Here is a 12,197-nt window from a genome sequence, read left to right on the forward strand (position 1 = left end):
TCAGCAGGCTCCTCAGTTAAAAACTGCTGTGGGCATAGTGTATTATGCATTCCATATCTTCTCCTTAGATCGTTTACTGCTCCCTGAAAAATGAGTGTGATGAGGTTTCACTGTAATTGAGTAAAATTTGCTTTTGGATGTTATTTTGATGATCAAGTTAGGATTCTGTGGCTGTATGCAGTTATGTGAAAAGAGGAATGAGTATCATATCCAGGAATATCTTCTGCCTTTAAGGCATTATGTTTTTGTAAAAGGGGAAATTTGGCTCATTTGAGAATAAAATTTAATTGTATATGCAATAGTATAAAGATGAATCTTACTTTGGAAATCTGCTGACCATAATATTTTCCTCAAGCTTGCCCTAAATACCTTGATTCAAATTGGAATATATCAACAAAAGGCAGTTATTTTTGTTGTGATTAGGATGTTAAAGGGCATTAGTTACTCAAGAGATTCAGTTTCTGTTCCTTCTGATAAATAGTCATCAAAAACATGAAGCAGTCTTAAGAGTGACTAATATGTAATCTCAAAGTGATTTTTCATCCACTCTTAACATTTTTTAAATCATTTATTTCACAGAGTTCTATAACTTGAACAAATGAAAATGTTCTGCTTTAGTTTAGCAAGAAGTCAATTTCTGATCGTTGATCATTTTCTCGTCAGCCTCCCCCAGCTCTCTACTCTCTTCTGGTCACATCTAAAGCTGTTATAAGACTGGGTTTATACTGTAAAGGTGGACATTGTACCATGAAATTGTGGAGTTAGGTGAATTATTCCATTCTAATTACAGACGAGCTTTCCCCAAACATTCTTAAATTTATAATTTTTGTGAAAGTTCATTTTCTGAGTAAAAGGTACTTTCATATTCGTTTGGGGGCAGATGAACTAAAAAGAGAATATAATTAGGTATTTATACCCTAAAACAAAAAGAGTGATAAGTAATTTAGACCCTCCAAACTAACTGCTGACATCTTTCATTTAGTCCTTCAAGACCAGTGCTTCCCATCCAGTCTGTTCTCCTGTACCTGTGTGGTAACTCCAGTTTGCTTTTATGTTTAGTCTCCCAAATAGCGCCTTGAGTGATTTTAGTTGGAGGCTGGGAGGAGGTGAGGATAGTGTTTTCGTTTAATGTTTTGTTTCCTATCATAGGATGCTGCCTAACCCAATTCACCTCCATGTCCTATTGATTTTATTATTATTCCAAGTAATTGAAAGAAAATATAATGGATAGGTACCATTAAAACCAGCTCAAAATTATATTCTTATCAGTAAAGATTTCTTGTTAAGATGTCTTGCATTGCACTTTTGTTGAGGAAAGACAGTGTAAATAGTTAAAGAATGTTGATAAAATTGACACATTTGGTTGTGGAATTGTGTGTGCTCTTAGGGGGTTTCTGTTTGTGAACTGTATGTATTAAAAATAATAAAATCTCAGAAACTAACATTGGACTCTCTCTTTAGTGTGTCATTGTATTTTTTGTTGGGATTTTTGAACAGTGGGATTGTCTGGTCAGAAAAGAGAGTGGAGAAGGCTTTCTGAGGTTTCGATCACTGTTCAGGTAATCATTTTGAAGTCACTACCACAGTGAGTAAAAGCTAAGAACTTTTTTGCTGTTTGAAAGTTGTATATTACATATAAATTCCTTTTGCAAAAAATTAACATTCTATATATCAAAGTTGATTACATATAGATAGTCCAAAATCATTATTCTGGATAGAGGGAATTTTATTGAATGGGTTGTAAAGAAAATAGGGGCTCAGTTTAGGTATACCCTCAAGGCCAACCACCCATAGCCAAAACTTAAGTTATGCTGTGTTCCCTAAAATCCTAGTACTAATCATAAACAAATGCAAAATACAAGCTTTACATCTTTGTCAGCATGATTTGGTGAAATTAAACCAATCAGCTATAGACAGATCTGCTTATACTGCTGTGCCTGCCTTAATAAGAATGTTAATCTGTAACAGGCAATCAAAGAGGGCAAAATACTGCCTCCTTTAAAAAGAGTGCTGTATCTGCTCCGAGCAGGGCTTCTCTACCTCTCTCTTTGTGAGTTCCCAGCCCACAAACCATTCTGTGTGCATGATAAACTACAATTTTAAAATCCGATTTTATTTTTGACAATGGATAATTCTATTCTACACTTGTTTTCTTCAGTTCCTAGGGCTGTAACAATTTTTGTAATGGAAAGGCTTGATAGTATACCTCTTCCTTCTAAGCGAAGTGAAAACTGAGTCTAAACTTATTGCCCACTTTATGCACTCTGATCAAGTATAGATTGTCCTTTGATTTTTCTTGTCCCCTATTTCAAACACCATTCTCAGCAAATGAATTGAAATTCACAGAAACATTAGAACACAGGGTGAGATGTGGAAACAAGTTAAGACTTGAGTTTCCAGTATGCCAGTGGATTCAAAGCTCGTGTTGCCACTTAGTACTACAGACATCTAAAGTATGCATTTCATTTTATTTGAAGACTTCAGGAATCACATTGTGATTCCTACAAATATCATTTATATCAAAAAATTTCTTTGCAGTTTTAAGGTAAATATCGTTCTTAGTGTAGATAGGAAAGTAAAAAACCTCAAAGTTAAACATTGATAATTAAGTTCAATAGAAGAAAATTATTTTTCTTAGTGGTTTCCATTTCTTTAAATCTTGCTTAGATGGTTTTAACTTTTAATTTGGTGAATTCAGTAGCATTTAGACTGCTAAGTGTGTGGGCTGTTTAGCAAAGAGTTAAATTTCCTAAGGAAATGAAAAGCTTATATTGAGTTTTGCTTTTTTGCTGTTCTCTCAGCTCTTGGCACTGGGATTAACCTTTCCTAATAAATGTGAATTTTTTTTCTTTTTAAAAATTTATTTATTTCATAAGCAAGAGAAACAGAGAACTCCCACCAGAGTCTTTGTAGCATGTTCTACCCCCAGCCTTTAGGCCACTCATAGCACCATTTCTTGCAGATAGGTGTCATGTCAGATGGTTTGATAACCTAATTAAAAATTTAGGTAATATTTTCAAATCTAGAACTGTCTAATTATATTCCTAATAAAACCAACCATTCTAAAAGTGGAAACATCATCATTATCATAGTTATAGAATTTAGAGTTGCCAAAATCTAAAGGGTTATACTTTGTATTATATTCACATAATAAATGTTTGTGAGATTGCACTGAATATTATACTTGTATTCATTTTAGAGATAAAGAAACAGACCCAGAAGACTTAAACCTGAAGTTCACATAGTTAATAGCTAACTAAAAATTAAATCCAGATTCCCTCTCGTAGTCTTCAAAATTAGATTTTAGCTGATACTCAGCTAACTAACCATGGTTCAAAGGTGGAATATTCACGAGAATTCTTCAGTTTTCCTCTGCTTTTGATTACCGTTTGCATACAGACTGTATTAATGATAAGGTTTAGACATTAGATGTCTGGAAAATTTGTCAATAGCCCATGTCACTTGAGAAACAGTTTTTAGCATGAACTTTGTTTATCTAGATCCTGGAATTAGTTTTGTGTTGCTTTCATTTGACGTTTACTGATTTATTTTTCTTTTTCTGTTGCTGAGTTACAGATTGGTAGGGACCAGCAGATGGCATTATGGTTACGTCGCTGGACTCCCACATAGTCAACCGCAGTTCCAAGTTCCAGACCTGGTGGCCTAACATTCACGCTGGGCATGTGTGCTCCTGTCCAAAATCCTGAGAGGAGAATGGAGAAGGGATTATGGTGTGGCCATCCCACCTGGGAAGTGATTTCTCCATCTTTGTCTCTGTCTCTTCAGCAAGCATATATGCCCTATGGCAAAAATCTCTCTCTCAAAAAAAAAGTTATAAATTAGAGTTATAAATTAGTTATAAGTTAGAATGGCAGATATACTCATTGTAAAGGGAAGAATAGCATTATAGACACATGCACTTTACCAGCTATGTTAGTAGGAAAGTATCTATTTAATTTGTTTAAAATACAGGATTGGTGCATAGGAAGGGTATAAAACATACAAGAAGTGTCTGGACACCCTTCAGCGATGAGTCCCTGAGGCTTGCGGCTGAGGAAGCTGCAATGTTGGTAAGTGTATCGGTAGACGAGCACTCTGTTTTCAGGAGAGGTCATTTGTCTTGAGAAAGCAATAGATTTAAAAGGTATAGGAACCCATGTTTCAGCAACAGGTCTAAAATAGAAGTAATTCTTAGAGGCCTACTCAGGCCTCCTGAATTACAGTGGTAAGCACATTTGGAAATATTTTCTATTTTTAGAAAAAGAAAAAAAAACCAGGAATATATTCTAAATAAAATTATTTTAAATCAATAATTGTCTTTTCAGTTTCACGCACTCATTTTTTGACATCTGTATTCCATTACAATAGGTTATTGCTTGAGGAGAACTATGGTGTGGGGTGGTGTTTTAATAGTCTATACTGAGAATCTGTTATTTTATTCACTTTGGGATATAACTTTGAGGTATTTCTGGATTCAAACATGTCAAGCTGTCAAATTTGATAGCATCAATCTATCCTCTTTGGGCAGAATTTTCCTTTTTGGCTTACTTTTTTCAAATAGTTTCTCTAGGTATGTTTCATTTTAGTTTCTCATGATCTTTTTTTTCTTTTTTTTTTTTAAAGAGTGATTTTTGCTGTAGGGTGCATGTGCTCGCCAGAAAGACAGAGATAGGAAGTGCAAAATCACCCCCCAGAGGGGATGGCCACACTGCAGTCTCTTCTTCATTCTCCTCTTGGGATCTTGGGCACGCACGCACATGCACCCTACTTGAGTTTTAAGTCACTGGGTCTGGAATTTGAACCGCAGTCTCTTACGTGGGAGTCCAGCAACATTACCATTATGCCATCTGCTGGTCCCAAGTTTCTCATGATCTTGTTTCTGAAGCTCTGATATTCCAGAATTTGGGGAGTTGCCTAACATGATTATTTTTTGTTTGAATTTCACACTTTTTTCATGTGTATCATAGAGAATGAAACATTTTAATGATTTAGGGGCTATCCCTTTAGCTAGTTAGCAGTATTCCAAATTAGTTCAAAACCATGGACTGGCAATCGGTGCTTTCCACCTTTTTTGTTATTTTCATCCTGTTAGCAAATCAGTTTTTCTGGAGCTCTGATGACACAGCAGGTGATTGATGAGGAAAGCAAAGCCAGGTGAAGCTCATAGGCCAGAGTTTTTTGAGGCTCCAAAGCCCCCCTGGTTCTAAAGAGTGATTTGAGTAAGAGAGGAGTGGGAGTCTGAGGCTACAGTGAATATTTCTTAATGGAAGTCATAAAGTTACTGTCACAGGGCTGCACAGGGTCTCCCAAAGGTCAATTTACTTTTGGCCTGAGTTGCAGCAACCTCGATTATCTCAAGCTGTTCAGAAACACTGGCAGTAGCACATGCCTTTGATGAATTATATATGAGAACAAAGGGGAGTTATTACCTAGTCGGTCCTATTTATTTTGTAGATATAATTTTTCCAAACACAGGATAGGGCCATGTACCGTGGAGGGTGGTCTTTGGTGATGGCAGAGTTGGGGAAATGTCATTTCTATAATGCCCTCCACTTGTTCTAGTCCTTTCCTTTTACCTCTCACAATCCTTGTACTGTCTTACCCCTACCTGCTCTTCTCCCTCCTACTTCAATATCCTTTGTTCTGCCGCTCCTGTCATACCAAGTTTCTTAACTGCCAGGATGCAGTGCAAGTCCTCTGACAAATACAGACATAAGTTAGTGGGTCAAGAAAATTAGTTAACAAAAGAGATCCCCACAGTTGGCATAGATAAGTTGATCCTATGCTAATCGACTTTCAAGAAAGGTGGTGCAAAGAGAATTCAGTGAATAGAGGATAATGTAATGAATGGAGCCAGAAAAATTTGATATCCATATGCAAAAAATTTAAAACAGCCAGGCCTGGATCCATACCCATACCATATTAAAAAAAAACAAACAAAAAAAACCCTCAAAATGAATCATAGGTTTAAATGTGAAATCTAAAAATGGGTAAATTGGGTTTTCGTTGAAGTTAAGAACTCATCAAGAGAATAAAAAGAAAAACCATAGACTAAAAGAAAGAAGACTTGTATCTAGAATATATATTTTAAAAACTGCCAGTATGTATTAATAAGAAAATAAAAGGCTTACTTTGGAAAAGGGGGTGAGGCCAGCAGGTGGCATGATGGTTAAGTGCTGGATTCCCACATGTTCGATCATGGTTTAAATTCCAGACCTGATAGCTTGACAATCCCTTTGGGTGCGTGTGCATGTGTGCCCAAAATCCCAGGGGGAAAATGGAGAAGAAGGGATTGTGGTGTGGTCATCTCTCCTGAGGGGTGATTTCTCTCTCTGCCTCTCACTGTCTCTTCCTGTCTTTTTAAAGTGAGCACATGGACACTATGGCAAAAACCTAAAAGAAAAAAGGAGGGATAAAATCTTAAAATGGACACTTTGCTGGGACCAGCAGTTGGTATAATGGCTATGTCGCTGGACTCCTATGTAGTCGCCCATGGTTCAAGTCCCAGACGTGATAGCTTAAACTCACACTGGGTGTGTGCTCAAGATCCCAAGAGTAAAATGGAGGAGAAGGGATTGCGGCGTGGCCATCTCCCCTAGGGGGTGATTTCTCACTTTCTGTCTGTCTGTCTGTCTCTGTATGGGGAGTGCATGCGCCCTATAGCAAAAACCTCTCCAAGAAAAGGGACTCTTTGCCAATAATAATAGCAAAACAGGAATAATGAGCACATTATAAAGTACTCAATATCATTAATTAGTCATCAGGGAAATGCAAATTAGACCCACAATGAAATACCACTTTATACCCATTGGGATGACTAAAATTAAAAAGACTGAGAATACCAATGATGTGAAGAGCTTGAATATATTAATATATTGCTGGTGGGAGACAGCGTCTTAAAAAATTAAACATACGCCTGTCCTATGTCCCAGTGGTTCCACTCCTATGTATTCTCTGGAAGAACGAAAGCATATGTGTACACGGAGACTTGTTCATGAACATTTATAGCAGCTTTAACTGTAATAGCCCAAAACAAATAACCCAATGTCCATGAACAGGGAAATAGATGAACAAAAGTAATATCTGCACAGTAGAATGCTACTCAACCATAAAAAGGAGCAGACTTGGTACATGCAACAACATGAGTGAATCTCACAACATTTCCCCGGGAGTGAAAGAAGCCAGAAAAAAAAAAAAAAAAAAAAGAAGGTAGCATTTTGTTTATGTAAAGCTCTAGAAAATGCAAACAAATCCATAGTGACAGATCGGTGGATGGATATTAACAGGGAGGGGAAAGAGAAAACAAAGATGGGGGCATGGAGTAAACCATTTGTAGGTTTCCCCCTAATACCCAGTTTCCATGAACTATGTGGTGGTATAACTGGTATAAAGCATTTGGGGAACAAACATAACTACATTTTGTAAGCCCCGAACTTTGTCGGGAGAAACCATGCTACCTGTACTTAGTAGAGAGCAGGCTGCCTACCAGCTACCAGCGTTCCCCAGCCGAGGTCATTCCTCACTGTCCTTTTACAAAATGAATGCGAATCCCTTCGTTTGCTGCACCAGTTAAGTAGAGGTCAGTTGAGAGAAGTTGTGTTCAAGCTCTCTCAACCTCACTTTCCTTATCTGTAAATATTAAGAGCCTCACTGAGAGTAGGGTATCACTAAGGGTTAAATGAAATGGTGCAAATAAAATGTTTAGTGTGGCTCCTGGCATGTAGTAAGTGCTAAAAATAAAAATATTCCTTATTATGTTTTTTTGTTTGTTTGTTTTTGTGATGAGAAACACAAAAGCACCCTCAGCAGGGTTTAATGCTGTGTCTGTCCCCAGCCTTCCCAGTAAGACAGGGTCATGGCATGTGCTCCTAGGGTGTACAGGTGGACTGGGAAACAACCTGTGATCTTCCTCTAGGACCTGGCATCATTTGAACAGAGCATTTACCACTGCACCACCGAGCTGGCCCCTTTTATGTTATTTCTGGAGGCATTTTTTTTTTTTTTTTATGATGTTAGGGCATGAAGGACCTTAGTGTTCATCTGACGTGATACCTTTTCTTTGCAGATGAGGGAAATGTCTTAATAGTACACGTCAGCAGGTAGGGCTAAAGGTCTTTCCCATCACCAAGTTGATAACCCCTAAGGAAGCTTCCCAGGAGGCTCCTTACTAAGGGATGCCTGAAAACCTAGAGTTCTTTGGTACCAGTGGAGATAGTGTAGATCCTCATAAAGAAGCTTTTTTTTTTTTTTGCTTTAGGCTGCGTGCGCTCACCAGAAACACAGAGACAGAAAGCAAGAAATCAACCCCCAGGGGGGATGGCCATGTTGCAGTCCCTTCTCCATTCTCCCCTCTGGATCTTGGGCATACATGCACACACGCCTGGCATGATTTTAAGCCACCGGGTCCAGGACTAAAACTGCGGTCGAGGGAGTCTGGGACACAGCCATTACACCAACTGCTGGTCCAAAGAAGCTTCTTTTGAGCTTACTTAATGTTACTTTATGTCTTTACATCAATGGTATATGAGGAAGGGTAAAATCTGGCCTCAATGAGTCAGCAATGTCAGAAGGGGACTTAAGGTTGTGGGACTAGTACGTAGATGAAATGTCTTAGTAAAGTGGGTTAGAAATCTTATGGAAGCCATATTATTTTAAGAATTATTTACATTTATTACTATTATTTTCCAGTTCCATCAGCCAGAGAGAGAGCAAGTCACCAGGTCTGGGACTTGAACCGTAGTCGGCCATGTGGGAGTGTCCAGCACCTTAACCACCATGCCACCTGCTAGACCCAACCATCTTTGTTCTTTCTCCACTTGGATTTAGCTTCAATATTAGGATCTATACTCAAAAACCTATCTCTTCATGGATTGGTAAATGATCCATTTTTTCCCTTGGTGTAAAAACATTGTCCAACAGTTGAGTTTGTTTTTGTTTTTGTTTTCCATGAGAGTGAGATGCACAAAGAAAAACACCCTCAGCAGGATTTTTTTCATATGGCTTATGCCCATGAACACAAAGAAAAACACCCTCAGCAGGATTTTTTCTCATATGGCGTATGCCCATGAATGGATTTTAGTAAAATTAAAAAAGAACAGGGTGAAGGTTGGAGGTGATTAAATCATGATTGTAGAGCCCACATGAGTGGGATTTGTGCCAGAAGAGGTCCAAGGAAGCTCATTTGCCCCTTCCACATGTGAGGAGGCAGCAAGAAGATGCCTTCTATGAAGGAGATGCCCTCACCCGAAAATGAATCTGCCAGTGCTTTAACCTTAGGATTTCCCAGTCTTAGAACTGTGAGCAATAAATTGTTTTTTGGATCTATTCTAAGGTGTTTTGTCATGACAGCCTGGATGCGTTAAGATTGAGGGTCTAGGGTGCAAGATACACCTGTTGAAATGCTGCAGGGTTGCTAACCCCTGAGAGGCACCGGAACTCATCCAGTGAGCCCGGGCCGATGTGATGCATGGTGACAGTCCTGGTCTCAGGGAGTCTGGACTTACATGTGGCTTACACACTCAAACACACCATTTAGCCTCCAGCTCATGTTTTCTATTACAGCACACCAGCACAAATTCCAACTGCTCAATGTTCTCATAGAGAAATTTAATAATATGTTAAAGGAATTTATGAGCTCCTTAATGAGAGATAGGCATGAGGGATTATTAAAGTGAGTAAATCAGTGATGATTTCATCTATTTCTCCTTAAAAAAAAAAAGTAGCATCTATCCCAGATACCTTTGAATTTTGGTATTAAACACCTGTGACTTTTTGTCCAAACTAGTCTTTTCACATATCATGTTTGACATTACTAAATGCTATTCAATTTGGCATTTATTGAATGCATACTATATGCAATGGTACATGCTAAACGGAGCCAAGATGATTTTTTCATAATGTTAGCAACATTCTGTGAAAGATGTCAAGACTCATGGTGGTATATATACCTAAAATAGTTCTTGCTAAGAATTAATGTGTTCATTTGATCTTCTACCCTAATACTGAAATGAAATTTTAAATGTAGATCTTTTTTTCTTTTCAAAAAAAAAAAACTAATTGAAATTCTAGCATTCATTTGACTTACAGGTTTACATTTTAAGAAAAATTGTATTAAACAAAAAAATCTGAAAGAGAAATTTCACTGCTCACATGTCTCCCATTTGCATTTTTGTCAGGTTTATTAATGCATATGTAGCAGTTTGTGTGCAGGGAAGCAAGAGCTTTCTGAAGAATTGTGAGAATTTCAGTCATTCTCCAGATGTCTTGAATCTGGTGCTCTCTGTAGGTGAGATATGAGCTGCAGTTCTTACTCTTTTGAAATTGAGTTTTTAACAGTAAGTGTTCATATGATGCTTCGTATAAGAAGTACTAATGTTTTATTATCATTTTCAGGGTAAAAGCATTATAAAAGGATGTGTCAGGCATATTCTGTTGCCAAAACCTTGACAATTTCTCTTAAAGCTGATGATTTTCATGTTGTATATTTGGATTTGCATTAGTTTTAAGGAAATATCTCTAGCAAATCATCTAAGCTCTGTGAGAAAGCTTATTCAAAATCACTAAACATTAAAATTCAAAGGTGATGATTTTATCTAAGAATATATTTAATCTATTTTATTTAAAATAGTCAAGTTGATGCTTTTTCATATTAGAACTGCCTGTATTTTGAGGATAGGGCAAATACTTGGGCACTTAGTTTTCTTGGTTTACATGTAATTATAATTAGCCAGACATTGTGAGCCCGAGGATTTCAAAATGCATTATTGAACTCCAATGAAAGGAAGTCAAAAAGGCCTTCAAATAAATGGAGTTCCCAGCTCGTGGAGATGTGCTTTCTTGGAAAATACAGGCTTCCAGGTGAGAGTTCTAGTTATCAATGCAGTAACCTTTCAGCTCTTCAAGGACAGTGCTGTCTCTGCTTCTGTGGAGGGTGTGGATGTGGAAGGGGAACAGAGCCAGATGAAAACACAGCTTTATAGGATTAATTGTGTTATTAGCGGGAAGGATCTTGTTGGGTGGGCATGACGTTGCTCAGATGTAAGGTATGGAGACGTTGCCAAGTGATCGTGCTCTGGAAATCACATGTACCATTTCATGTAGCTATCACCTCCATTATATTCTTTTTTTTTTTCTTTTTTGGGAGAGGTTTTTGCTATAGGGCGCGTGCGCTCGCCAGACAGAGAGAGACAGAGAGACAGCAAGCAGGAAATCACCCCCCAGGGGGGATGACCACGCCACAATCCCTTCTCCTCCATTCTGCTCTCGGGATCGTGGGCACGCACGCACACGCGCCCGGTATAAGTTTAAGCCACCGGGTCCGAGACTCAAACCCCAGTCAACTACATGGGAGTCCAGCGACACAGCCATTACACTAACTGCTGGTCCCACCTCGATTATATTCTTGAGGACAGAGACTGTCTTTTTTTTTTTTTTTTTTAATTTTTTGAGAGGTTTTTGCTATAGGGTGCGTGCACTCGCCAGACAGAGAGAGACATAGAGACAGAAAGCGAGAAATCACCCCCCAGGGAGGATGGCCACGCCGCAATCCCTTCTCCTCTACTCTCCTCTTGGGATCTTGGGCACGCATGCACACGCGCCCGGCGTGAGTTTTTTAAGCCACCAGGTCCGGGACACGAACCGTGGTCGACTACGTGGGAGTCCAGCGACATAGCTATTACGCTAACTGCTGGTCCTGACAGAGACTGTCTTTGACATCTTGTATCCATCATGCCTGCTACAGGACTGTGCCCACTGACTGTTAGACGAACAAGTGAGCATGTTGGCAGCTCTGCATATCACAGACACAAATGTGTTAGTTCTGGAAGAATTTAGTTTTTCTTTCCTGATTGTACATTTTGATGCCTGCTTCTTTGACTTTTCCTCTCAGAATGTGAAGTGTCAAAATATTAACAGAAAGGAAAATACCTGAGTCACAAGAACTGACTTATTCTGGGCTTTTGGTAAAAATCATTTTATTTCTCACATGTTTAGAATAAAGGTGATTATCCTAGTCCATTCAGGTTGCTATGATATAATACTTTCAACTCGGTAACTTAAAAGCAATAGAAATTGGGGCCAGCAGGTGGCATGGTAGTTAAAGGCGCTGGCCTCCCATATTGCTAATCATGGTTTGAGTCCCAGCCCTGACAGCTTGCTTTCTTACTCTCCCTCCCCACCGTCTCTTTCTCTTTCTCTCT

Source organism: Tupaia chinensis, unplaced genomic scaffold (assembly GCF_000334495.1).
Source record: "Tupaia chinensis unplaced genomic scaffold, TupChi_1.0 Scaffold000313_1, whole genome shotgun sequence".
NCBI lineage: Eukaryota > Metazoa > Chordata > Mammalia > Scandentia > Tupaiidae > Tupaia > Tupaia belangeri.